General features: G+C 45.1%; 1 protein-coding gene and 1 pseudogene across 1 annotated transcript in view; both read left to right on the top strand.

Moving 5' to 3' along the window:
* LOC140386745 (fibrinogen-like protein 1-like protein) overlaps positions 1-26,013 on the top strand; it is a 241,160-nt gene that overhangs the window by 49,305 nt on the left and 165,842 nt on the right. The window lies entirely within an intron of this gene.
* The window catches only part of LOC140387307 (protein phosphatase EYA4 pseudogene), a 42,458-nt pseudogene continuing 33,536 nt past the window's right edge, over positions 17,092-26,013 (top strand).

Genomic DNA, 26,013 nt, shown 5'->3' on the forward strand with positions numbered 1-26,013 from the left:
CTACTCAATCAAAAGCCTTCTCTGTGTCCATTGCGACCACTGCCTCTACCTCCCTACCTTCTGGGGGCATCACATTTAGCAACCTTCTTACATTGGCCACCACTGCCTTCTCTTAACGAACCCCGTCTGGTCCTCCCCAATTACGTCCGGAACACAGTCTTCAAAATTTTGGCCTGCAGTTTGGCGTCCACATTCAATAGCGATACAGGCCACACAGCTCCGGATCCTTGTCCCGCTTCAGGATCAGCGAGATCGTGGCCTGTGACATAGTCAGGGGAAGCACCCTTCTCTCCCTTGCCTCATTGAATGTCCTCATCAACAGCGGCTCCAATATCCCAGAGAACTTTTTATAGAACTCCACTGGGTACCCGTCCGGCCCCGGGGCTTTACCCGACTGCATGGCCTTCAGTCCCTCCGCTATCTCTTCAATCCCGTTTGGGGCCCCCAGCCCTTCTACCAGCTCCCCGTCCACCTTCGGGAAATTCAGCTCCCCTAGGAAGTGCCTCATCCCCTCTGGCCCCGGTGTGGGTTCCAACCCGTACAGCCTACTATAAAACTCATTAAACGCCTTATTCACCCCCGCTGAGTCTCCCACCAGGTTCCCGTCTCCATCCTTTACTTTCCCTATCTCCCTGGCTGCCTCCCTCTTTCTAAGCTGCTGTGCAAGCATTCTGCTGGCCTTCTCTCCATGCTCATAAATCGCCCCCCCTCGCCTTTCTCAGCTGCTCTACCGCTCTTCCTGTGGTTAACAAGCCGAACTCCGCCTGTAGCCTCCGCCATTCCCTTAAAAGCCCTGCCTCTGGGGTCTCCGCATACCTCCTGTCGACCTGTAGTATCTCCTTTACCAGTCGGTCCGCCTCTGCCCTGTCTACCTTCTCCCTGTGGGTCCGTATCGAGATCAGCTCCCCTCTAACCACCTACTTCAATGCCTCCCAGACCACCGCTGGCAAAATTTCCCCCACCTTATTCAACTTCTGTCGGGTGCAGTAACCTGCCTACATTTCACCTCGGAAGAGAATTCACTCCCCATCACTTATTCTACAAACTTTCTGACCAAAGACCCCATTAATCGAACAGAAAGGACCAAAGCTGAAATTTCCAAGCAGGAGCTACTGTCTGTGACTAATCAGTACATGGTCGCCACCGGAAGACCGCTTCCCAAGAACCTATCCACCTTTGCTTCCACTGTCTTTTCAGGAAGTCTTCCAAAGTCTCACGACCCTCAGAAATCTTTTTGCCTCCTCCGTCTTAAATGTGCGACTCTTTATTTTTAAGCAATAACCCCAGTTCTAGATTCTCCCACAAGAGGAAACATCCTCTCCACCCTGTCAAGGTCCCTTAGGATCTTATATGATTCATTCAAACTTTCTCATACTCTTCTAAACTCAGGCAGATACAAGCCTAACCTATCCAACCATTCCTTATCAAACAATCCACCCATTCCAGGTAATTTGTATAACTTATCTGAACTGTTTCCAATACATTTACATCCTTCCTCAAATAAGCTGACCAATACTGCACACAGTCCTCCAAATGTGGTCTCACTAGTGCCCATACAACTGAAAAATAACCCTCCCTACGTTGGTTGTGGCCTCACCAATTCCCTGTAAAATTGTGGAAAGAAAACATTGATGCGGCCCCGCAAGCCTTGGCATTGCCTGTGCCCAATCATCTAACTGAGGAACGAACCCCTGAACTTGGAAAACGCAATTTTTCACGCTATCGTTGCGCGGTGAACCTTTATCTAAAATCGACAAGGTGGATGTTTTGACCACTGAATTTCGTGGTCAGATTATTAGTGTCCGGGAGGAGCTACTAACTTCCATTTGGTTAATGCTGTTTGTGCTTCACGTGGGAATGTCTTGCCAGTCTTGAGCACTTCGCTGTCAGATATTTGGACAGAATGGTGCAGCCTGAGAATAAAGTGGTCTTACTCTCAACTGTAGATGACAGGTTGACGGCTAAAACTGAAGAGCTTGAAGTAAGATTGAGGAGATCCAATTTTAGTACCTTTTGGTCGGGGAGAACTAAAGGGCCTTTTCCTACTGAATTTGCAGTACAGTTACTGAAAGACAAGCCGGATTTGCTGGAGATGCCATTGCTAGACAGAGTGCACCGCAACCTGCAGTCCAAGCTGAAAACCGGGCTGAGGCCTTTCATTACTAGCACATCAATGAGGAGATTCTGCAACTGGCTAGACAGAGGGGTACCCTGGTCTACAAAGGCAGCAGAATCTTATTTTTCTGGATTTCATTGTGACTGTAGTCAAGTACTGCCTTTGTGGAGATTAAGGATCTCTTACAACAATGTCCAGGAGCAAAATTTATCCAGCTCTACCCCGCCAGATTAAGGGTCACGGAGAGCAACAGTATTCAGAAAATATTCCTTGATCCAGAATCAGCGAAAGACTCTAGCGGCAATTTTCACCCCACATTTGATTCAGTCTGGCAACCTTTTATTTATTATTTTGACAATCTTTTTTCTCTACAAGTTGAATAATTCCATCTATTCCTCTATTTTTCTTCCGCTCTATTTTCACCCCTTTTCCTTCTAACATTTTATTTGCCTGTATTATACGATTTACCTTTTTGTAAAAACCAACAAAGTTTGTATCCCTCCTTACAGTAGTAGTTTTCTAATCTGCTGGGGCCTTTCCTGAATCTAGAGAACCTTGGAAGATTACAACCAATTGCAGCAGCCGCCACTTTTACAATTCTAGGATGCAGGCCATCAAGTCCAAGGCATTTGACAGCCTTATGTCCCATAAATTTGCCTTGTAGTTTTTTCTCTGGTAATAATGCTTATTTTAAGTTTCCCTCCCTTTTGTCCTTCATCTTCTCCTTTCATTGGGATGTTTTTACTGTCTCCTACCATGAAGCCAAATACAAAATGTAAGCCTTCTTGTGACAATAAACATTATTATTATTAAAATATTTGTCCCAAATCTCTGCCACATTCTTGCATTAAATTATTAATTTCCCAGTCTCATTATAGGGACTAACATTTACTTTAATACTATAATTTTATGTACACACAGAAGCTCTGTCTGTTTTTATACTTCTTGCTAATTTACTCTCCGAATCTATTTTTACTTTTTTATTAAGTCATCCTTACTGGTGTCTTTTTTTCCAATCTTGTCTACTACTACTCACCTCCCACCATTGTATGCCTTTTATTTAAATTTGATACAACCTTAACTTTCCCAATTAGCCATGATGATCCACCCTTCTCATAGAGTTTCTTTCTCTATGAAATATACATTCATGAGAACTATGAAATATCTCTTTGGATGTCTGCCACTTAATATCTACCATCTTACATTGTAGCCTACTTTCCTGTCAACTTTAGTTAACTTTGTCTCCATTACGTAGCAATTTATTTTTATTTAAGTCTAAGACACTAATCTCAGACCCAAGTTTCCCATGACCCAAGTTTCTCACCTTCAAACTGAATGTGAAATTCCATCATGTTATGATCCCTCTTCCCCAGAGGATCCTTTACTGAGATTATTAATCCTGTCGCATTACACATTACCAGATCAAAAATAGCCTGTTCCCTGGTTGATTCTACAATATACTGATTTTAGGAACTGTCCGGAATATAATCTATTCACTGGCTCATTGATTCAACATCAAGAGCTGGTTTAAATGATCAACTATCTAATAGATAATCTGAAAGTTGCTATGATGATTCCAAGTAACTTGGTGAGTTACATAGGGGTGGGGGTTCCCAAATGAGAAGGTCTCCTTCATCTATAGCACAGCTGTTCCTAAAGCTTGCTCATGTTGTATTCCTGAGGAAGTCAAAGTGTTTGATATCTGAAAAAAAAAGGAGATGGAGTCATAGCAGCCAACCATGATCAGAAGTATGCTGATTCTGATGATGTAGTTGAGGTTGTGCAAACTTCGAAACCAAGCTTGGAATCAGAGAAAGAGCAAGCGAGGGACAGGTATCACGGGCTGATCAATGGTCTTCAGTGATATCATAAAGCAGATGATGGTGAATTGGAATTTATGTTCCACCACTTTAGAATGGATGCCAATTTGCAATTGCCAATTTTGCGTCACTGTTAACTATCAATAAAAGCTTCAAACCGTTGTCATAGGTATATTGAATTAGGTGCTACAGTTAAAACTTAGGATCATTTTAGTAATTTAAGGAGTCGCCCTTGGAGTCCTCAACATTGCCTCTGGACGCCATGATAGTCTCTTTCATGGCATCAGGTAGAACATGGGAAAGGAAACCTCCTGGTGATTACAAACTGCTGCTCCCCCTCAGCTGATGAATCAGTATGACTTCATGTTGTACACCAACTGGAAAAAGCACTGAGAGTGGCAAGGGCACAGAATGTACTCTGGGTCAGGGACTATCATGTCCATCACCAAGAGTGGATTGTTACTACCATAACTGAAAGAGCTGGCCAAATCCCGAAGAACACAGCTGTTGGACTGGGTCTGCGGAAGTTTATGAGGGGAACCTAGAGGGAAAAGCCTACTTGGCTTCATCTTCACCAATCTACCTGTATCTATCCATGACCATATTGGTGGAACTGACCACCAGGCAGCCCTTATAGAGACAAAGTACCATCTTCACATTGAGGATACCATCCATCATGTTGTGTGGAACTACCACCATGCTAAACAGGATAGATTTAGAACAGGTCTAGCAACTCAAATCTTATGGTATCAGCAGCAGAACCACAATCTGTAACCTCATGACCCTACATATCTCCCACTCTATTACCATCAAACTGAGGAATCAACCTTGGGTCAATGAAGAGTGCAGGATAGCATGCTAGGAGCAGCACCAGACATATCTCAAAATATAGTGTCAACCTTCTGAAGCTATAGCACAGGACTACTTGCTTGCCACACAGCAGAAGCAGCATGTGATAGACAGAGCTGAGCAATTGCACAACCAGTGGATCAGACCAAAGCTCTGCAGTTCTGCCACAACTAGTCATGAATGATGGTGGACAATTAAACAACAAACAGGAGGAGGCTCCACAAATATCCCCATCTTCAATGATGGGGGAGTCTGTACATTAGTGCAAAAGACAAAGCTGAACACATCTTCAGCCAAAAGTGACGAGTGCATGATCCAGCTGAGCTTCATCCTTGGGCCCCACCTTCTCAAGGGTAATTAGGGCGGAGCAACAAATATCAGCCTAGCCAGTGTCACCCACATCATGTGAAAGAATGAGAAAAATGTAGAAATCTGATACAAATAAATGCATACTTACGCTGTTACGTTGAGAGGATTATATTTAGGTCTATACTTTATCTGAGACGCTAATATTTAGGTTTTCCTTGAAGAATTATAGTACAAGGAAAATTGAGTTGAAAGCATATCAAATATCAGAGGCTTCCTGGTTGTGGTGCTTGTTCGAAAGTAAGAGAAATTTTAAAAAGTGACACTGCCAAGATCTATATTACACTGCATAACTGTTGCAGGACTTTCCTGATAAGATGCAACTAAAGGGCTCCACCTTTCAATGAATCAATGTGTGGAGGGGTAGGGAAGGGTGTAAGAGAGAAGTGTGATATTTCTCTACAGGAGACAAAGAGTGCCACAATAAAACATTATGGGACATGTATTTGTGATGTAATCAAGGTCTTCAACTGCCTTCTGTCTCTGGTGGGGTCCAGCATCCATCTACTGTAAAGAATAGGACAGGATTAGTGAGGCACCAATATGAATACCAAACAGAAATGGCAGTGGTGGTAGTGGTTTACAGGGTCTTCTGCTGAAATGTTACCATATGTACTTTTGTTGTTTATCTTCTTGAAAAAGGCTGAACAAAGCCAGAGGATTGAAACAGTATAACTTTGGTGCTAATTTGCTCAATAATTATTAACAATCTCATAAGTAAATTATTCAAACATGAGATACAAATTAAAACACAGGATAGCACAAACTGAATATAACCATTGAGTAACATAAAACATTCACTTTGTAGTCCAGGTTGTCACTGAAGTCTGATTCAATTACTCATCTAGAGGGAGATGTAATGAGTTAAATTAGAAATAAACAAGAAATTTTAACAATCCCCACAAATTAGGAAAAAAATAAGTTCACGACAACATATGGTGCTTTGTACTTCCCTTTACTAGTATCTGAGCAGCTGTCACAGCATTACCAAGATCCCAACCATTTGAATTCTCTACCTATCCAAGTGTTCTGTTGTTCTCCTGATTTATCTTAGTCTATACTGCTCTTCACGTCTCCTTCCCCCACACCTGTTGAGCCCAGGTTGCTACCAATTGTTATCTCAAAACAATGGGGATTTGATTCTTCTATATCTGTCAGTCATTGTAGAATACTTTGAAAAGTGTGACAATAACTTTGCAAGTATTCCTGTAATTCAGGAAAGGTTCTCTAGATGTGTAACTAGATAGAACTTTATACATTTTCAAAGGCAAAATTGTTTTTATCCTTCAAATCAAATTGGATATATGTGGATAGTGAGACGTAATTACTGTCTTCAATAAACGGGCTTGCAATTGTGCCATGTTTATGTCTCTGTTATTGTTATTATAAAAATTGCAAATACCTTAATAAAAATATTTTTAAAATAAAAACATAAACGGGCTTGCTTGTTAATGCCTAAAAATTAGTACTGATTGATATGTTGGGTGTTCTGGATCACACACAGGTCACCAACACTTGAAGTAGTGCAACACTATTTTATTAAAAGGTTAACTATTTAAACATACTTGAACTGTGGGTAAATACGATACTAGCTTTAACTAAAGACCTTTGCCTTGTCCTAACCAGTTGATGCACTCAGCACATGGTGAATGTCTGTGTTGCAGGCTGTGAGCTCTGTGCTCCTAGCTAGCTGCTACTCGAATGAGCGGGAACTCTGATGCCCCCTGTCTTTATAGTGCGTGTGCTCTCACTGGTGATTGGCTGCGGTGTTGTGTATGTTGATTGGTCCCACTGTGTGTCCATCAGTGTGTGTCTGCACCATGATATACTGGTGTATATTATGACATTTCCCCTTTTATATTAAAAAAAATGTGCCTACATGACAATAAATAGTGTGTGGTGAATGTTCCTGACTACATGTGTGCGAAATATTTACAGGACTATGTACATAAAACTAAGCTATTTACATGGGAAGGTGCCTGGTGCAGAAAGAACAGTGTGTCACACAAATAACGAGATGAACACTATATACAAACCACTTGAACGATTAAACGGAAGAACAGAACAGACCAGAGAGTCCATTAGTGCACAAAGTTCACAAATTAAGTCTCTGAGGTGGGCGACGAATTCTGGTTGACCGCCTCAAGGGTGGGTCAGGAGCCACCGGCTGAGGAGCGGGCTGGACTGCATCAGAGTGAGGAGGATGCAGAGTAACCGGAATCTCTGCATAGTCCAGGTCAGGGACAACAGGAGGGCGTGGCACTGGCGGATGATCACGTAGCGAGCGCGGAGCGAGACGAAGGGCACGTCGATTACAGCGCAGAATGGAACCATCCGGTAGATGAACCAGGAACGAGCGGGGAGCCACCAGCCGAAGAACCACAGCAGTTGCAGACCAGGCACAATCTGGAAGATGGATGCAGACATGTCATCTGGAGCCAGAGCAGGGAGATCAGCTGCACGGGAGTCATGAGCCGCCTTGTGCTGTGCACAAGACAGTTGTATTCGTTGAAGGACCGGAACCTGGCCGAGGTCTGGGACGTGAATGGATGGCACCGTCGTCCTCAGGGGGCGACCCATGAGCAGCTGGGCTGGCGATGGCCAGTGGACAGTGGGGCCGAGCGATAGGCCAGCAGGGCGAGGTAGAAGTCGGATCCCGCATCGGCAGCCTTGCAGAGGAGCCGTTTGACAATGTGGACACCGTTTTCCGCTTTGCCATTGGATTAGGGGTATAGGGGACTGGATGTCACATGCACAAAGTTGTACCTCCTGGCAAAGTTGGACCATTCCTGGCTTGCGAAGCAGGAGCCATTGTCCGATATCACAGTGAGTGGGATGCCGTGACAAGCAAAGGTGTCCTTACAGGCACGGATGACTGCAGACTATGTGATGTCGTGCAAGCGTGCCACCTACGGGTGGTTTGAAAAATAGTCTACAATCAGAACATAGTCCCTGCCCAGCGCGTGGAACAGGTCGATGCCGACCTTGGACCAAGGGGACGTGACCAACTCATGGGGCTGTAGGTTGGGCCGGCTGGAACCGCTGTCAGGTGGGGCAGTTGAGCACTGTGTTGGTGATGTCGTCATTGATGCCGGGCCAGTACACTGCCTCTCGGGCCCGTCGGCGGCACTTCTCCACACCAAGATGGCCTCGTGTAGCTCTTCCAAGACAGGCTGGCGCATGCTGTGCGGGATAACAATGCGGTCCAGCTTCAGGAGGACACCATCGACTACCGCTAGATCGTCTCTGATGTTGCAGAACTGCGGGCATTGGTCCTTGAGCCACCCGTCTGTTAGGTGGCGCATGACACGCCGTAGCAGGGGGTCAGCCGCAGTCTTGCGCGAATTTGGACGAGGCGTTCATCCGTGGCCGGTAGATTGGAGGCCACGAAGGCCACATGGGCGTCAACCTGGCAGACGAAGCCCGCTGGGTCACACAGGGTGTTGACTGCCCTGGACAGAGCGTCGGCTATGACCAGGTCTTTGCCCGGGGTGTATACGAGCTGAAAGTCGTATCGTCGGAGTTTGAGCAGAATGTGCTGGAGGCGAGGCGTCCTGTCGTTCAGGTCTTTTTGTATTATATTGACCAGCGGGCGATGGTCAGTCTCGACGGTGAATTGGGGAAGGCTGTACACATTTTCATCAAACTTGACAACACCGGTCAAAAGGCCCAGACACTCCTTCTCTATCTGCGGTAGCTCTGTTCCATGGGGGTCATGGCGCATGATGCATATGCAACGGGGGCCCACGATGAGGCCTCATTGCATTGCAGGAGCACTGCCCCAATGCCAGATTGGCTGGCATCGGTCGAAATTTGTGTCTCTTTCGCTGGATCAAAAAAAGCCAATATCGGGGCCGTGGTAAGTTTGGTTTTAAGTTTTCTCCATTCGCGCTCGTGGGCAGGAAGCCATTGGAAGTCTGTTGTCTTCCTGACCAGGTTCCTGAGAGCTGTGGTATGAGAGGCGAGGTTAGGGATTAACTTCCCTAGGAAGTTGACCATGCCCAGAAATCGGAGGACCGCCTTCTTGTCCTCTGGCTTTTTCATGGCTGTGATGGCAGCCACCTTGTCCGCATCCGGCTGCAAACCCAACTGGGAGATGTGGTCCCCTAGGTACTTTAGTTCCGTCTGGCCGAAGGAGCATTTGGCTCTGTTGAGGCGTAGGCCCTGCTCCCGTATGTGTTTGAACACACGCTGGAGGCGACTGATATGCTCCTGCAGGGTGATGGACCAAATGATTATGTCGTCGACATAGACACGAACACCTTCAATGCCTTCCATCATTTGTTCCATGATCCTGTGGAACACTTCTGACGCCGATATGATCCCAAACGGCATCCTGTTGTAACAATATCTGCCAAAAGGGGTGTTAAAGGTACACAGTTTCCTGCTGGATCTGTCTAGTTGAATTTGCCAGAATCCTTTTGAGGCGTCAAGTTTGGTGAAGAGCTTGGTGTGAGCCATCTCTCATGTGATTTCTTCATGCTTGGGGATTGGGTAATGCTCCCTCATAATGTTGCGATTCAGATCCTTTGGATCAATGCAGATTCTGAGCTCGCCAAAAGGCTTTTTTTACGCACACCATGGAACTGACCCAGTCGGTTGGTTCCGTAACTCTGGGGATCACTCCTTGGTCTTGGAGGTCCTGCAGCTGCTGCTTGAGGCGGTCCTTGAGGGGTGCTGGGACTCTGCGAGGTGCATGCACCACAGGCGTGGCGTTCTGTTTGAGTATGATCTCGTACGTATATGGGAGCGTGCCCATGCCTTCGAAGACGTCGCGGTGCTGGTCGATGATGGCGTTGAGTTGCGCCCTGAAGTCAGCATCCTGGAAGGCAGACGTTTCATCAGGAGAGAGAGAGTGAACTCTTTGAACGAGGTTTAGCAATTTGCACGCCTGTGCGCCAAGCAGACAGTCCTTCGAGGAGCCCACGATATCGAAAGGAAAGATGGCTTTTCGTGACTTGTGCGTCACTTCGAGTTGGCATGAGCTGGTAGCAGGAATGATGTTGCCATTGTAGTCCAATAGCTGGCAGGCCGATGGAAGAATGGTTGGTTTGACACGATCGTTTTGGAAAGCAGTCCACGCCATGAGATTGGCGGAGGCACCTGTGTCCAGGCGGAATCGTATTTGGGACCGGTTGACGTTAGGGTGACACACCACTCATCGTCTGGATCGATGCTGTATAACGACAGCGGCTGGTGTCTTTGCTTCGGGGACAGCCTGTTTTTCGTTACGACACCGACTCGAAAAGGCGCCTTCGGGTCCTCGGTGTCACTGCTGTGTGGGAGGTCGGAATCGGACTCGGTGACCGTGGGTTGAATTGCCCGAACTTTCCTGCGAGGCTGGCTGAAGCAATATGAATTGGAAGGCTGAGCTGCTCGCCAGCAGGCAGCATAGTGGGCAGGTCTTCCACATCGTAGGCCTTGTCGAGATTTTGCGGGGCATTGCTGCTTTAAATGGGTGGAGCCACAGTTGCCGCACGTCGTGACGTCAGCATGTTCGCTGCGCCACCGCGCATGGGCGGTGCGGTCATGCATGGTGCGCGCCTGCGCATTACGTTCCTCCACGTAGCCGTCCCCTCGTTTGGCGCGTACAAGCGCGGGAGTCCGAGAAAAATGCGCGAAATGGCCACCATCATCCAGGCTGAGGCCCTGGAGGTGCTCAATCACTTGGACCCGTTCCGCCTCGTGGGGACCTTGCCGCGCCGTTTCAGCCGCTTGAATATGGGAGTACCAACTGGTGGCATTTTCATGTAGGACACAGGTCTCGATGGCGGTCGCTAGGGTGAGTTGCTTTTCTTTGAGGAGCTGCTGACGTAGGGGGTCCGACTGAACACCGAAAATGATCTGGTCGCGTATCATGGAGTCGGAGGTGGGCCCGTAGCTGCAAGATTGCGCAAGGATGTGGAGGTGCGTTAGAATGGATTGGAAAGGTTCGTCCTTACCCTGCAGACGCTGCTGGAACACTTAGCATTCAAAACTTTCATTCACCTCTACGCTGCAGTGAGTGTCAAATTTGAGGAGAACCGTCTTGAACTTCGTCTTGTCTTCGTCATCTGCAAAGGTGAGAGAGTTGAAAATGTGGATGGCATGGTCCCCGGCCGTGGAGAGGAGAAGAGCAATCTTTCTGGTGTCCGAGGCACCCTCCCTGTCCGTGGCTTCAAGGAAGAGCTGGAAGCACTGTTTGAAAATCTTCCAGTTGGCCCTGAGGTTGCCGGTGATGCGGAGCGGCGGCGGCAGGCTGATGTCGTCCATGTTGCAGGATGACGGAATGCTGGCGGAAGGCAGATCTCTTACAGGTAGGTCTAAGAAGTGCTAGTATGCAACCAATCCTGGTATCATGATGTGTTGGGTGTTCTGGATTACACACAGGTCACCAACACTTGAAGTAGAGCAACACTATTTTGTTAAAAGGTTAACTATTTAAACATACTTGAACTGTGGGCAAATACGATACTAGCTTTAACGAAAGACCTTTGCCTTGTCCAAACCAGTTGATGCACTCAGCACATGGTGAATGTCTGTGTTGCAGGCTGTGAGCTCTGTGCTCCTAGCTAGCTGCTACTCGAATGAGCGGGAACTCTGATGCCCCCTGTCTTTCTAGTGTGTGTGCTCTCACTGGTGATGGGCTGCGGTGTTGTGTATGTTGATTGGCCCCACTGTGTGTCCATCAGTGTGTGTCTGCACCATGATATACTGGTGTATATTATGACACAGATGATACATTTAGTCTAGTCTGTTGAACCTAGAAGAATAAATTACACTAGTCATTGAATTACTTTGGTCCAGATTCTCATATTGAATATAGTGTTTCAAAGAAATGAGGGTTAGTTTGAAATTGAACATTAAATCAGAAAATAGAAAACTAAATTACATTTATTGATCCCAAATCTCTATCTTCAACTGCAATACCTGTTTAAACTTGAGTTTTAGAAGTCTGAGATATCTGCAGCTCATCATATAATGTAAACTGATTAAAACATTACCATTACTCACTCCAGAACTTCCCAAAATGTACCATGTATTATTCGCATCTCCTAACCCATGTGCTGTGTCTAATTAACTTTCGGATATTGTTTGCAATTCTGTTAATTAAATAAAGAACATGCATGTACACAGGAGCTTGACTACCAGTCCTCATCCAAAATAGGATTCAACCAGTGTCAGGTTGATATGTTGGTAATCGATTAAATTAAGAGAAATGGAGTGGAATATTTCTTGCTTCGGCATGGTGCATTTCTTTAACTGAATTGGGTGCAATCAAATTGACCATAACCGTCCAAATTTTCCAACTGAAAGGATGATGGAGTTGTATGCAGTACTTACATGATACTTTCTTGCAGGTGTCTTGGGAAACTTCAATAGCTGCTACAGTTTACTAATTAAAATAAAAGCCCATGTCCACAGTGAGACCAGGACATTTAACCCATTAACTACAACAGTAAATCAAAATTAGCAACAGAAACTTAACCCCCTCCCCATAGTTTCATGCCCTTTGTGTGAAATATTGATAGAATTTTGTGAGGGTAAAATCAAGATTATTTTAGCCTGTGTTTTACCTTAGTATTAAAGATTAACTTCCAAGCTTAGGTTCACATAAGATTAACATTTTGTACTTTTAAACCTATGTTTTAAGAGATAATATATTTCTGATTCACAAAATAAAAGTTCTCCCTCAGTTATAAAATGCTTACATGAAGTTAGTTTGTGCTGTTTCCTACAGTTTGTGTGTCGGAAACCAACAATTTTGGTCACATGGAAGACCATAGTGGCATTGTAGCTAGTGGAAAATTATACTAGTTGTTTTTCAAAAATTGAGGTTTGTATTGCAGTTAGAATAATACATACACAATAGTTCCAAAGCTGGTTAATTCATTTCCAGGTTTAGAGATCAAGGCAGAAACCATTTAACACATCCAAAATTAGATTCAATATATGGATGAAGGAAAAGGTGAGGAATATGGGAACAGGATGGGTAAACATGATTAGAACTGTTTGCTTGCACTGTGGAATAAACAGTGACTGAGTGACCTATTTCCATGCTGTTTATTTCTGTATTATACCGAACCTGTTCCGTTTATACCTGCCAGAGAAAATGCTGAATGTAGGACTCAATTTTTTTTTAAAAATGTCCCACTGCCCAGCACTAACTAATATCCTTAAAGTTGATTGACCAAATTCACCAAACATGGATACTTAAAAGATAACTTTGTTTGTAAATGGACGATTTCACCCTGATGTATGAAGGCAAACATATCAGTTACAACTTTTAATTACTGATGAGGTGGAAGAATGAGAGTAATTTCTTTCATATGAGATCTGCTTTCCAAACTTCCCCTCATGCACTCAGCATTGACCGATTGTTCAGAGCAAGCAGTGTCTTGGACATTGACAATATAAATGACAGCATAAATGATTATGTAACCTTTCCCAAATATTGGAGGACCTGTTAAACTATATATATTTCTTTATAAAAGGAATTTAAAGTTGAAGTTGTGCAATTTTATCATGATAATAATGAATATTGTGTCACTTTTGAAGATTTCTTTCCATGTGGTTATGTTAAGGAGTTGTAGCGAAAAATTATTGTACAATTAAAAGTACTTCCATACTTAATTGTAAAATTAGAATTGAACTCCAAACTGGCCTACCTGCTATAAGTAACTGCATTGTGAATAGGAATTTCACATGTTTCATCATCACTTTCAAAGGTGGATAGAAACTGTAGATATAAATGCACAGTTGACAAGTGTTAATACTCAAGTTGCTTCCAAAATCAGATATTATCATTTCTGCATTTATTGCTTCAAATACTCCCAGGCACTTTAGATTCTGAATCCTTATGTCATTTTCTAAACACCATTACTATTGGAACAAAATTGCATTAGAACCGTATCTTTTCCTCATAGTGGCTTGTTACACATAAATCTACATATTTGTTGTTCACCAACAGAATTATCTGTACATCATGTTGAAATATTTCTGCACCCATATTTATATCTTGTGCTCTGCAATGGAAACAATGTCAGGATGGAGGAGTTGAATACAAGTTCCATTCATCCATCACTCATGTTTGCTAACCTACAGTGAATGCCAGTTTGGCAAAGTCTCAATTTTAAAATGCTCACAAATCCACCCATGGCCTTGCCTCTCCCCATCTCAGTTACTGTTAAACCCCTGACAGCGAGTTGAAGGATGGAACCAGAGTTAATCTTTACTCAGTTTAGATTTATTCAGAGTGAAACATTACACGTCTATACCTCCTAACTCAACCCTTATACCAGTGTCAGTAAGCATCTTTGTGTTCAAGTAACTACCTGATCGATGCCTCCACCTACATAGTTAATCACAACTGATATACAATTAACCGTAACCGCGTCCAGCCCTACAATCGTCCGAAAGACTTGCATTTTGTATGGCACCCCATAGAACTTCAGGAACTCCCAAAGTGCTTTACAGCCAATGGCAACTTGCCAAGGCACTTTCAAGTGCACCTTCCGAACCGTACCTTCTGCAACCCAGAAATATAAGGGCAGTAAGTTCCCCTCCAAGTCACACACCATCCTGACATGGAAATATATTGCAGTTCCTTCACTGTTGTTGGATCAAATCCCTCCCTGTCAATTTTGTGGTTGTATCTACACCACAGCTGCAGTTCACAAAGGCAGCTCACCTCTTTAAACGCAATTAGGAATGGGCAGTAATTACTGGCCTTGTCAGCGACGCTCACATATTAAGAACGAATAAAAAAAGGCTGTTTTCCTCCAATAAGCAAAATACTGCGGATGCTGGAAATCTGAAATAAAAGCAGAAAATGCTGGATAAATTCAGCATGTTTTTATTTCTGTTTTCCTTGAATACTGGCCTTGTCATTTCCCACTTCCATCACCTTAATATTGACCGATATGCCTTCAACTGCCTAGATACTGAGCTTTGGAATTTCCTCCCTAGACCTCTTCCACTTCTACTTCTTTAAGACAATTCTTAAAACCTATCTCTTATGAATATTTTATTTTATACTTACATTAAAAGTGCTATATTAATGCAACTTGCTGTTATACTGCTATGTTAAAAGCCACAGAAGATTTTAGTTAACTGATGGCCCTCTTCCAGTTGGAACTGGCTCCTGCTAAGTTCGAGCAAACAGAATTGAATAAATAGCAATGTACCTGAATGGTCATAATTATGTGACATATTTTTCACTGTCTCCAGTATACTGGTTTCAGAATTTACATCCCCACAATCCAGTAATTGTAACCTATAAATTCCCCCTTACAAATTCAAATTTAGTAATAATTCAGGCTTTTAAATTAAAACAGAACTTGAATAATCTTACCCAATAGCTGCACTGGGGGCTCCCACTTGTTTTCACATCCACCCATTTGAAACCTGGAAGAGGGCAGGATGATGTCAAGATCCCAACCCAAATAATTTTTAGGGAACTTAACTCTGGATTCATCCAAACATGCCTCTCCTTGCCTGTAAAACGTCCATCTAATGTATGTTCTCATTCTAATTTTATTTGTTTTTTAATATAAAGCACAAAGTTATTTTTTTTAAAGCAAAGCCTCATCAAACAAAACTAATAGGAGGAGGGTTCTTGCCACAGACCCTTGGACAGAATGAGTGGAAATGAATAAAGGGTCATGGGTGAGATAAATAGCAACAATAGCGGTTGGGGGGACGGGGGGGTTATAATTAAGCAGGTTCTCCAAAGGTGATGATGTAGTGGTTTAATGATAGGGGTAAAAAGGGCGAGGACACAAGAGGAGCCATGACTGATTGAAGCGACGGATAAAGAAGCTGCTGAGGATCGCATTACTCTTAAAACCATCACCCCAACTGCAGCTGAAAAAATTGGTAGTTCATTGTCTACATTACAGCATGCCACACACAAGTTCTCACTTGAAAGAAAACTGGAAGAGGCCACGATGCAGAAACACGAGTAGAGCTAACTGTGCAACAATGCACAGACAACAGAAACATGTAGAGAAGGAGGCCATATTCTCATTATCATGTCTAATGGCAGAAAAAAAATCAAACTGACCGACTAATTTAAAATTAAATATTGTTGACATAAAAATTGTGAAATTATTTAAAATATATTTTAAAAAGTAAAACTGCCAGTATAATTTGGAGAGGACTATTCTCCACTGTTGTGTTCGCCGTTCGTTGTCTAGCAAGGAATCGATAGAACTGATGAAATGTCAAAACCAGGATTTTTATTCAAGCACACACGGTAAGGTAACAATCAGATACAGAGCAAGTTATCGAGTTTCTTTAGGCTCCCCTGGAACTACCCCTATGCACGACTGACCTCATGTACATCTGACAACCTTCTGAGGATCACCGGATCTGCCCTGACTTTTTTCTGATGCCACCTGCTGGTGGGAGATCACACTGCTGCATGCACGGAATATTATCTATAGGCATATTACCACATCCACAAGCAGGCAGATATTTATCCTACTGCTTGTTCTATCACGAGATGTTTGCATTATTTTTCCACTGATATTCTCTCCTCCCCACAAATGTGTTGATTGTTGCTCTGGACCAGATCTGTGATATATACTCAAGTAAAAGTCAATTTTGGGACTTCTGGTGGTGGCCATGTGGCAAACATCGCACATGCAATGGCTCCCACCAAGGTATTTTGGTTTTGGCCCTTTTCTCCCAATTTATGGGGGATATTTGGGGGAGGGTGTGTAAAGGGTAGTTTAAAGGGACAGGGTACCCACACAAAAGTAATGACCAACAAATATAATAGAAGGTAGCAAAGAAGCATCATCGGTCCCAGAAGTCCTTCCAGCCTCGTTAGAGAGGATGGCAAAGGCTCCTTCTGTGACTCTGGCTTCTCCGTGGACGACGGAGATGCTGGCAAGCTTTTTGGCGGATTAATTCAAAAATCAGTGACAGGCAGTTTCCAAGTACTTTGAGAAGGCGATGGAATGGGCTCTAGCCCCCATCCGTGTAGTCTTGGAGCAGACGGATCAAAAGGTAAAGGAGCAAAATGCGGTGATACAAAGGGTGACACTCCCGGACCAGAGTGACTGGATTGTTTCCCTGGAGACGGAGGTGACATTGATGGCTGCAGGGCATAAAGCTTTGAAGGCCAAGGTAGATGATCTGGAAAACTCGAGGTGACAGCCTTTCATCTCCTTTTTAAGGGAATTAGTCAGTCAGTGCTAGGGGGGGTTTAGGTTTTGTTTGTTTATTGAGGGGGGGGGGGAGGGTAGTTGTGGGTGGGTGTATATTACAATGGTGTTTGTCATATGTTATTGTTTGATTTTACTTTGTTATAATCCCTACAATGCAGAAGGAGGCCATTTGGCCCATCGGATCTGCACCAACCCACTGAAAGAGCGTTTTACAGGGCCTACTCCCCTATCCCTGTAACTCCACCTAACCTGCACAACCCTGGACACTAAGGGGCAATTTAGCATAATCAATCCACCTAATCTGCACATCGTTGAACACTAAGGGGCAATTTAGCTTGACCAATCCACCTAACCTGCACATCTTTGAATACTAAGGGACAATTTAGCTTGGCAAATCCACCTAACCTGCAAATCTTTGAACTGTGGGAGGAAAATCCTGGAGAAAACACGCAGATACGGAGAGAAAGTGCAAACTCCACAGTCACACAAGTATGGAATTAAACCTGGCACTGAGAGGCAGCAGTGCTAACCACTCTGCTGCCCTATAATGAAAAACATTTCTGAATAAAAATATTTTTTTGAAAAGTAAAAATCAATTTTTTGTATAAATAAACTCCATTACTTTTGACCGAAAAACGTTGGGCACGATTTAACGGAGAAGTGCAATTTTGGGCGCAATTGGCAGGGTATCTCTCAACGGCCATGTTGGCGAGATCTCGGCCCATATTTAATGACACTTAGCGCCGGAAATGAGCCCTCTTGAGCTTCTCACCATTACTGGCTGTCTCATGCCTCAGCGTCTCGCCACCAACAAGGAGGATCTGTTTTTAAAAGCTCCCTCACCACTCACTCCCAGTCAACACACAAGGATGGCAACGGCAGACCTGCTCCTCCCTTTGTGGGTGCCAACCTCACAAGGCTTCTCAACGCCGCTGATGCAAGTCAGGACATTCTATTCCTCCGAGGGGGTTGGAGGACCAGCAGCAGGGTTACCAGTACCGCCTGGGATTCAGAGGCAGAGGCTGTCAGTGTACGCAGCATGACCAGGGGGACCGCCGTGCAATGTCGGAAGAACACCAACGATCTCCACAGAGCTGCAAGGGTAAGTTACCACCTCTCTCCTGACATCAGTTTCACCTGCCAACCCTCAAATTCCTAACCGCCCACCCTAACAAATCATTGGCAGACACTTTGCACCCTTCCCACATCCAATCTTCGTGCTTGCTCCTCAGAATCCACTGGCACCCACCAGCACAATGCCTTCATGTCCGGGTGCTGTGCCCACACGTTCCATCTCTTATAAAAAAACCCCATACCCATCATGCGTGCGGCTCACAAAGCCTTCTCTTTGTCCTCGCAGAAGATGGCATCATACATCAAGAAAATCATTACAGGGAGTGAACAGAATGCACAGTTATCTACACTGTACCACATAATGGGGGATGGGAGGGGGAGTGGCACTTTCTTTGCAGAAAACAGTGATTAAAAAAGTTAAAAGAAAACTGAATGAGGATGTGGTGTGATGCACAGAAAATAAGCCATGATAACAGCATTAATAGCTGTGGAAAAAAATTGGTTTATTTTGAAAATACAATGGATGAAGGTAACATTTGAGTAATGTCATTGTAAAATGGATCTAGGTGAATATATGAATTATTGCTACCAGCTGTTATCATGTGGCGCTGCTTACCGGAAGTCAGAAGGATATACTGTTTTATAGAAACATGAATATTTTGGTATGAAGTGTTTTCCCCCCCATTTATTTAGCCACAGGATGTTGGCATGACTGGCAAAACCAACACATCAAACCCCAACATTACATACCCCTGCGAGTGCTTAGTACATTCACTAATGCCTAAAAAGTCTAATTACATTTTGTACTCCAGCACTGTCTTCCTCACCTTAGTGAGTATTTAAAAAAATATTTGCCCCTCGTTGCTCCTTCAAAAAAAAATCCTGAAATGATATTTGAGAATATATATAAGACCATGACTCTCGAATGTGGGTCGTATAGACCCATATCACCATTGAACACGGATGTGAAAGTATTGGCTAAGTTGTTGGCGGGGAGGATGGAGGATTGTGTCCTGAGGGTGGTTGCAGAAGATCAAACAGGCTTCGTGAAGGGCAGGCAGCTTGCAAGTAATATAAGATGGCTGTTGAACGTGGTGATGAATCCGTCGAGAGCTCTGGTACCAGAGGTGGTGGTGTCCATGGACGCGGAGAAAGCATTTGATCGGGTTGAGTGGCGGTACTTGTTCGAAGTTTTGGGAAGGTTTGGGTTTAGCCCGAGATTTGTGGCATGGGTGCAGTTGCTATATGTGGCGCCAAGAGCGAGGGTGAGGACGAATGATATGAGCTCACGAACCTTTGACTTACACAGGGGTGCGAGGCAGGGGTGCCCGCTGTCGCCGCTGCTGTTTGCACTGGCCATAGAGCCATTGGCGATGGCTCTCAGGGGGTCAGCAGAGTGGCAGGGGATAATGAGGGGACAGAGGGTGCATTGGGTGTCGCTCTATGCCGATGACCTCTTGCTGTATGTTTCAGATCCGTTGGAGAGTATGGGAAGGATTATGGGCCTGTTGGGGAGGTATGGAGGGTTCTCGGGATACAAGCTGAATGCAGGGAAAAGCGAGGTATTCCCGGTGAATGAGCTGGCACAGCGTGCTAATTTAGGGGGTTGCCATTTACGGTAGCCAGGGATAGGTTTAGGTACTTGAGGATTCAGGTCGCGAGGGAATGGACAGGGCTCCATAAGTGGAACTTAACGAAACTGGTGAAGGAGGCCAGGGAGGATCTTAAGAGGTGGGATACACTGCACTTAACGTTGGCGGGGAGGGTCCAAGTGATGAAAATGAATATTCTACTGAGGTCCTTGTTTATCTTTCAGGCTCTCCCGATCTTTATACCAAAGGCCTTTATTCGGAAAGTGGACACAATCATCTCTGACTTTGTATGGGCGGGGAAGGTGCCGAGGGTGGGGAGAACCCTGCTACAGAGGCAGAGGCAGCAGAGGGAGTTGGCGTTGCCAAACTTGCTTCATTACTATTGGGCAGCGAATGTGGACAAGGTGCGGCGGTGGTGGGAAGGAGAAGGGATAGAATGGGTTAGGATGGAGGAGGAATCTTGTAAGGGTCTAGTTTGAGGGCTGTGGTGATGGCAGCATTGCCAATGGCTCAGAGGAGGTATTCAGGGAGCCCAGTGGTGCAGTCCACGGTGGAGATATGGAATCGGCTGAGGAGGCATTTTAGGGTGGAAGGGATGTCGGGGCTAACGCCGCTGTGTGAGAATCATGGGTTTCAGCAGGGGGGGATGGATAGTGTATACAGGAGGTGGAGGGAAGTGGAGCTGGTCAAGATGAGGGATTTGTATTTGGAGGAAGGGTTTGCCAGTCTGGAGAAGGTAGAGCTGCTGAGGAGTAGTGAGTTCAGGTATCTACAGGTTAGGGACTTTGCACGAAAGGTCTGGAAGGGGTTCCCTAGATTTCCAGGATACATCCTGTTGGAGCGACTGCTGCTTCCGGATGTGGAAGGGGAGGGAAGAACTGGGGATATATATAAGTGGCTGGAGGAGCAGGGAGGCGACCTGGTGGTGAAGATCAAGGAGAAATGGGAAGCGGAGTTGGGAATGGAGATCAATTGGGGAGTATGGAGTGAGGCACTGCGAAGGGTAAACAGGACCTCCTCTTGTGCAAGGATGAGCCTGATACAGTTTAAGGTGGTGCACAGGGTACATATGACTCGGGCGAGAATGAGTGAGTTCTTTCAGGGGGTAGCAGATGAGTGTGAGAGGTGTGGGCGGGGGCCAGCGAATCATGCGCACATGTTTTGGGGTTGTGAAAAATTGGGAAGATTCTGGGCGGGAGTGTTCGTGGTCTTAGCCAGGATAGTGGAGGAGGAGGTGGACCCGGACCTGTTGGTGGCGATATTTGGGGTTTCAGAGAAGCCGGAGCTCATGGAGAGGAGGAAGGCCAATGTCTTGGCCTTCGCCTCTCTGATTGCACGGCGACAAATTTTGCTGGAGTAGCGGTCGGCATCGCCACCGGGGGTAGCAGCATGGTTGGGTGACCTGTACGACTTCCTGCGGTTAGAGAAGACAAAGTATGAGTTAAGGGGCTCAGCAGGGGAGTTTGAAAAAAGGTGGGGGATGTTTGTGGCCGTGTTTGAGGAGCTGTTCGTCACAGGGGGGTGGGGTGGGGGGGGGGGCGGGGGGGGGGGGGGTGAAAAAGGATAAAAATCTGTACAAACTGTATAGTTGATTGTTGGGAAGAATGTTTCCCGGGGTGTTTATTTGCTGTAACCTACTTTGTCACAAGTTTGGATAAAATGCGTTTAAAAAAAATAGATCATGACTCTCAAGTCTGAATGTGCAGGCTGCTCCAGCTTCACTTCTGAAATACACATCTAGCCAATATTGATGTCCAGCCTTTGAATGCAATCTAGTGCACATTCCCTTTTTTGGCATAAAACAAGCTTTCATTGTGTCCCATGGCTTCCCATTAACACTGTTAGTCAATGAATTAAAATTATAAGATTATATAAATTACATTCTTCTAAATTCATTAGATTCTCAGTGAAATATACTGGGAGATACGACAACATAATGAATGATCAGATAATAAGTTAGAAGAAAAATATATTTTACTGAATTACCTTATAACCATAATGTTTTTCTAAATGACCTACCTTTGTGCTTATTGATAATAATTGTCCTATTTTTTACTTTCTGACTAGTGGTTAGAGACAGTTTGGAAGCACACCTCTGAGAAAAACTTTTCCTTTGTGAATCATGAAAGAGAACAATTGGTTGTGGGCTGTGCTCTCTACTGTGTCATCATGAATAAGGACAGAACACCTCATTCACGATGTCAGAGTAGGGGAAACTCCACACAAAATCACTGCTTGTAAAAACTGACTTCAACCAACATAAAACAGGATATATACGTAAGCGTATCTTTTGAAATACTTTGGATAATGCGGCAATCAGTAGAATATATTTCTCTATAAATTGTGGGGAATAAAATTATCACGCAGAGGAAAACCTCCTTATCCAGGTTGTAACTCCTGAGAATCAGAAAAATGCTTGCAAATGTATGGACCCATACGATATGGCAATATCACAGGTTTCTTCAGGAAGAACAGTGATAAGGCCATACACCTGGCAGACCCTCGAGCTAGATGCAGCAGGCAGAATTTCAATAATTTCAATTTAGACATTGTTTGTGACACTGAAGTGTAAAGTCAAGGTTAATTCTGATCTCCAGAGAAGCAACAAGGGTTTGATGTGATGCACGTGAAAGAGGCCATGATTCCAGCACAATTGGCTGTGGAAGAAATATTTGAAGATGCAATTTGATGCAAATTTGAAGAATTTAATTGTAAAATGGATTTGGTTGAATAAATAGGTTATTACTGTGGTGATATGCATCACTGTAAATACACAAGGGGTTAATGTCAATACATGTAGACTAGCTAGACACTAGAGGGAGCACCAGAGACATGACACACAGACACTCAACCAATAGAACAGTTAGATAGGACACAACCAGCGGGCATTCACGATACACACAGAGGTCACACGACCACAGGAGGGCGTTACACCAACCCATATTTAAAGGACACAACACACATGATCTTCCTCTTTCCAGTGGAGACAGTCAGTGAGTAGAGACACAGGGTTGATTCAATATTACACCCACCACGTGGATTGTAGCAGACTGGTTAGTCAGTCTGAGTAGCTATAGAAGGATTAACAGTAGTGGCGAACCCGAGTAGGAGAAGTGTAAATAATTTAATAAACGTGTTGACGTTATCTCCACGTCTGAACCTTCCTTTGTTAAGTGCACCACAAGGAAGCCGCTTATGGCACACCCTAGAGCATAACAAGACATGGTACCAGTTGAGTGACTGTTTCAATCCATATAGTTTCAACTCAGTGAACAGTGACAACCAGCAACAAAAGCCAGGCAAGATGATGTTCGGAATTCCAATTCCACAGCAGCTCCAGTACCAAGGCAATCTCAGTGAAAACTGACGTTGGTTCCGGCAGAGATTCTAGATCTACCTGGTAGCGTGCGACCTAGATGGCGTGGCGGATACAGAGAAAATAAAGCTTCTATTTACCATTGCGGGTCCAGAAGCAGCTGAAATCTTCCAGACCTTCAAATACTCAAAGGGGCAAAACAAGAGCAATTTCCAGGCATTCCTGGACAAATTCCAAGAATTCTGCGAGGAACATGCAAGAAGAAAAGGTAAAAGAGGCCCCAAAACTCACCGCGAGGTAGGCTAGAGCAACGAACGGCAGTTTTGAATTGCAGCCATCTTGGAAAAGGTGCTGCACATGCGCGGTTGCACGAAGAGAGCACAGAACGGGAAGGTCCATTTGCGCATGCGCAATTGCGAAAACGACCCCAGTACAGGAACAGCGATATGCGCATGCGCAATCGCTTCCTACGTACTACGTCACAAGCGTCATGATGTCAGAGGCCCCGGAACACGCTCATATAAAGGGGAAATGTCCCAAATCACGAAAAAAATCTCTTAAAGCCGTAAAACAAGCTTCTTTCACCTGGAATGACAGCATAATGCCTCAAATTCAACCAGGAACTGAAAGTAACCTCCGCAAAACCCTGCAACAAGCAGTTAGCACCGCCCAAAGTGATGACACAGACCTTGAATACTATGACACCGACCTTTATTTTTTTCTCTGGACATCGCGAGCCCCATGCCAGCTCTGACACAAACAGTGATGAAATGGTCCAAGAGGACTATGGCTTGGACAAAGGTTTTTTCATTAGAAATGGCGACCCCCGTACTGAATTCGACGCAGACGCGGATTTGTTCTTCGGATTTGAGGATCTTCAGCCCAGCATATACGACATCCCGACTCATGAGTGCAGGATTATGCTGCGGCCTGATAGCAAGAGACAGAGAGCGGTACAAGCCCACAGAGAGCGTCCTGCTGCCACACAGAGAGTGGTCCACGCACCGCTAAGGGTTCCCGACTCCACGATAGAAGGCACGCAAGACGCCACACCGCAGTCATTGTATGAACAAGAAGTAACTCCAGTGTCACAAGCCTCCACAGCGAGCTCGTGGACAGATTCCACGATTGAAGAAACGCAAGATCCAAAGCACAGTCCTTGCACGAACAAGAAGTGACTCCAGTGTCGCAAGCCTCCACAGCAAGCTCGTGTACAGCCTCCACGATAGAAGCAACACAAGACTCCAAAGCACAGTCTTTGCAGGAACAAGACCATGAGGGTCTAGCAACCTCCTCTGACCAACTAGCAGCAGACCATGCTCAAGTAAACAGCAAGAAGACTATGACAGTCGACCATGCTCCAGTGCACAGCAGGACGACCATGACGGTCTATCATGCTCCAGTGAACAACACAGCAACTATGACGGTCCACCCACATTGTCTCAGCCACAAGGAGAAGACTCTGACAGTATACCCAGCCCAAGTGAACAACAAGAAGCTACTGAGGCTCTATATATGTGAGAAGAGTGACGACCTCATCCCACTTCCCATGCAAGATTTGCAATGTGACAGACCTCAGCTAGTGTGTACAGAGGCACTCGACGATCACTGTGAGACCACTGGTGACTCCGGTGACACCACGTTACTTCCAACCTCATTCGCTCGAACCTCTCAAGTCAATGCATTCCTGCATGTTCCGACTCCAGACGTGGAGCTTCAAGAAATCTCAGCTGACTCCAGTGAACCTGCTGGACTCCGGACGGGGAGCACCAACAAACCATCACTGACTCAGGTGAAACAGACCAGACTCCAGGTGGAGAGCAACCAAATGCCAACTCTGATTCACGTAAGCCGGACTTTACTCCAGACAGGGAGTGCCGCAAACTCAGTGACGGCACGCTCAGGGTGACGACGACGACAGGAGATGGATCACTCGTCTGCTGCTAGTTGGTCAGAGGAGGTTGCTAGACCATCATGGTCTTGTTCCTGCAAGGACTGCGCTTTGGAGTCTTGTGTTGCTTCCATCGTGGAGGCTTGTGACACTGGAGTCTTGAAGCTCCACTTGACAATTAAGCTGGGTCAGTAATAACAAGTAGTGGCTACAGTCCAAGAGGAATACACCAATATTCACCACAGCTATATCCTTCCAAGCCATACCCACACATTCTTTCCACACCAGCAGTGCAGTCAATGACAGCTTATGCTGGACAAACCCAGTATTCAGGAATGCAGCAGCCAGCAGTCTATGCAGCATATTCTCAAACAGGCCAGCACTACGGATCGCCCACTTATTGAATCAAGACCGAAGGAGGACTACCGCAAGCACAATCTGCACTGCAGACTGGATGCCTTAGTTACAGCCCAGGATTGTCTGCACCCCAGCCTGGCCAAATGGCATATTCCTATCAGATGCAATGTTCTAGTTTCACACCATCACCCGGTATTTATGCGAGCTGCAATTCTGTTTCCAATTTGACAAGCTTCAACAGTTCTCATCAGGATTACCCTTCCTACACAGCATTTGGCCCAAACCAGTATGCACAGTATTATCCAACTTCCACATATGGCACATACATGAATGTATACATACATACTCGAATGATACTGTTGATGGTACTCTTCAACGTCAACGACTTATCAGCTACAAGATGCCATCCAACATCACCATCACAAATATCGAAAAAAAAAAGACTCCAAATCAGACAGCGAAGTGATTTGACCACTT

The sequence above is a fragment of the Scyliorhinus torazame genome, chromosome 12, assembly GCF_047496885.1.
Source record: "Scyliorhinus torazame isolate Kashiwa2021f chromosome 12, sScyTor2.1, whole genome shotgun sequence".
In the NCBI taxonomy this organism is placed as follows: domain Eukaryota; kingdom Metazoa; phylum Chordata; class Chondrichthyes; order Carcharhiniformes; family Scyliorhinidae; genus Scyliorhinus; species Scyliorhinus torazame.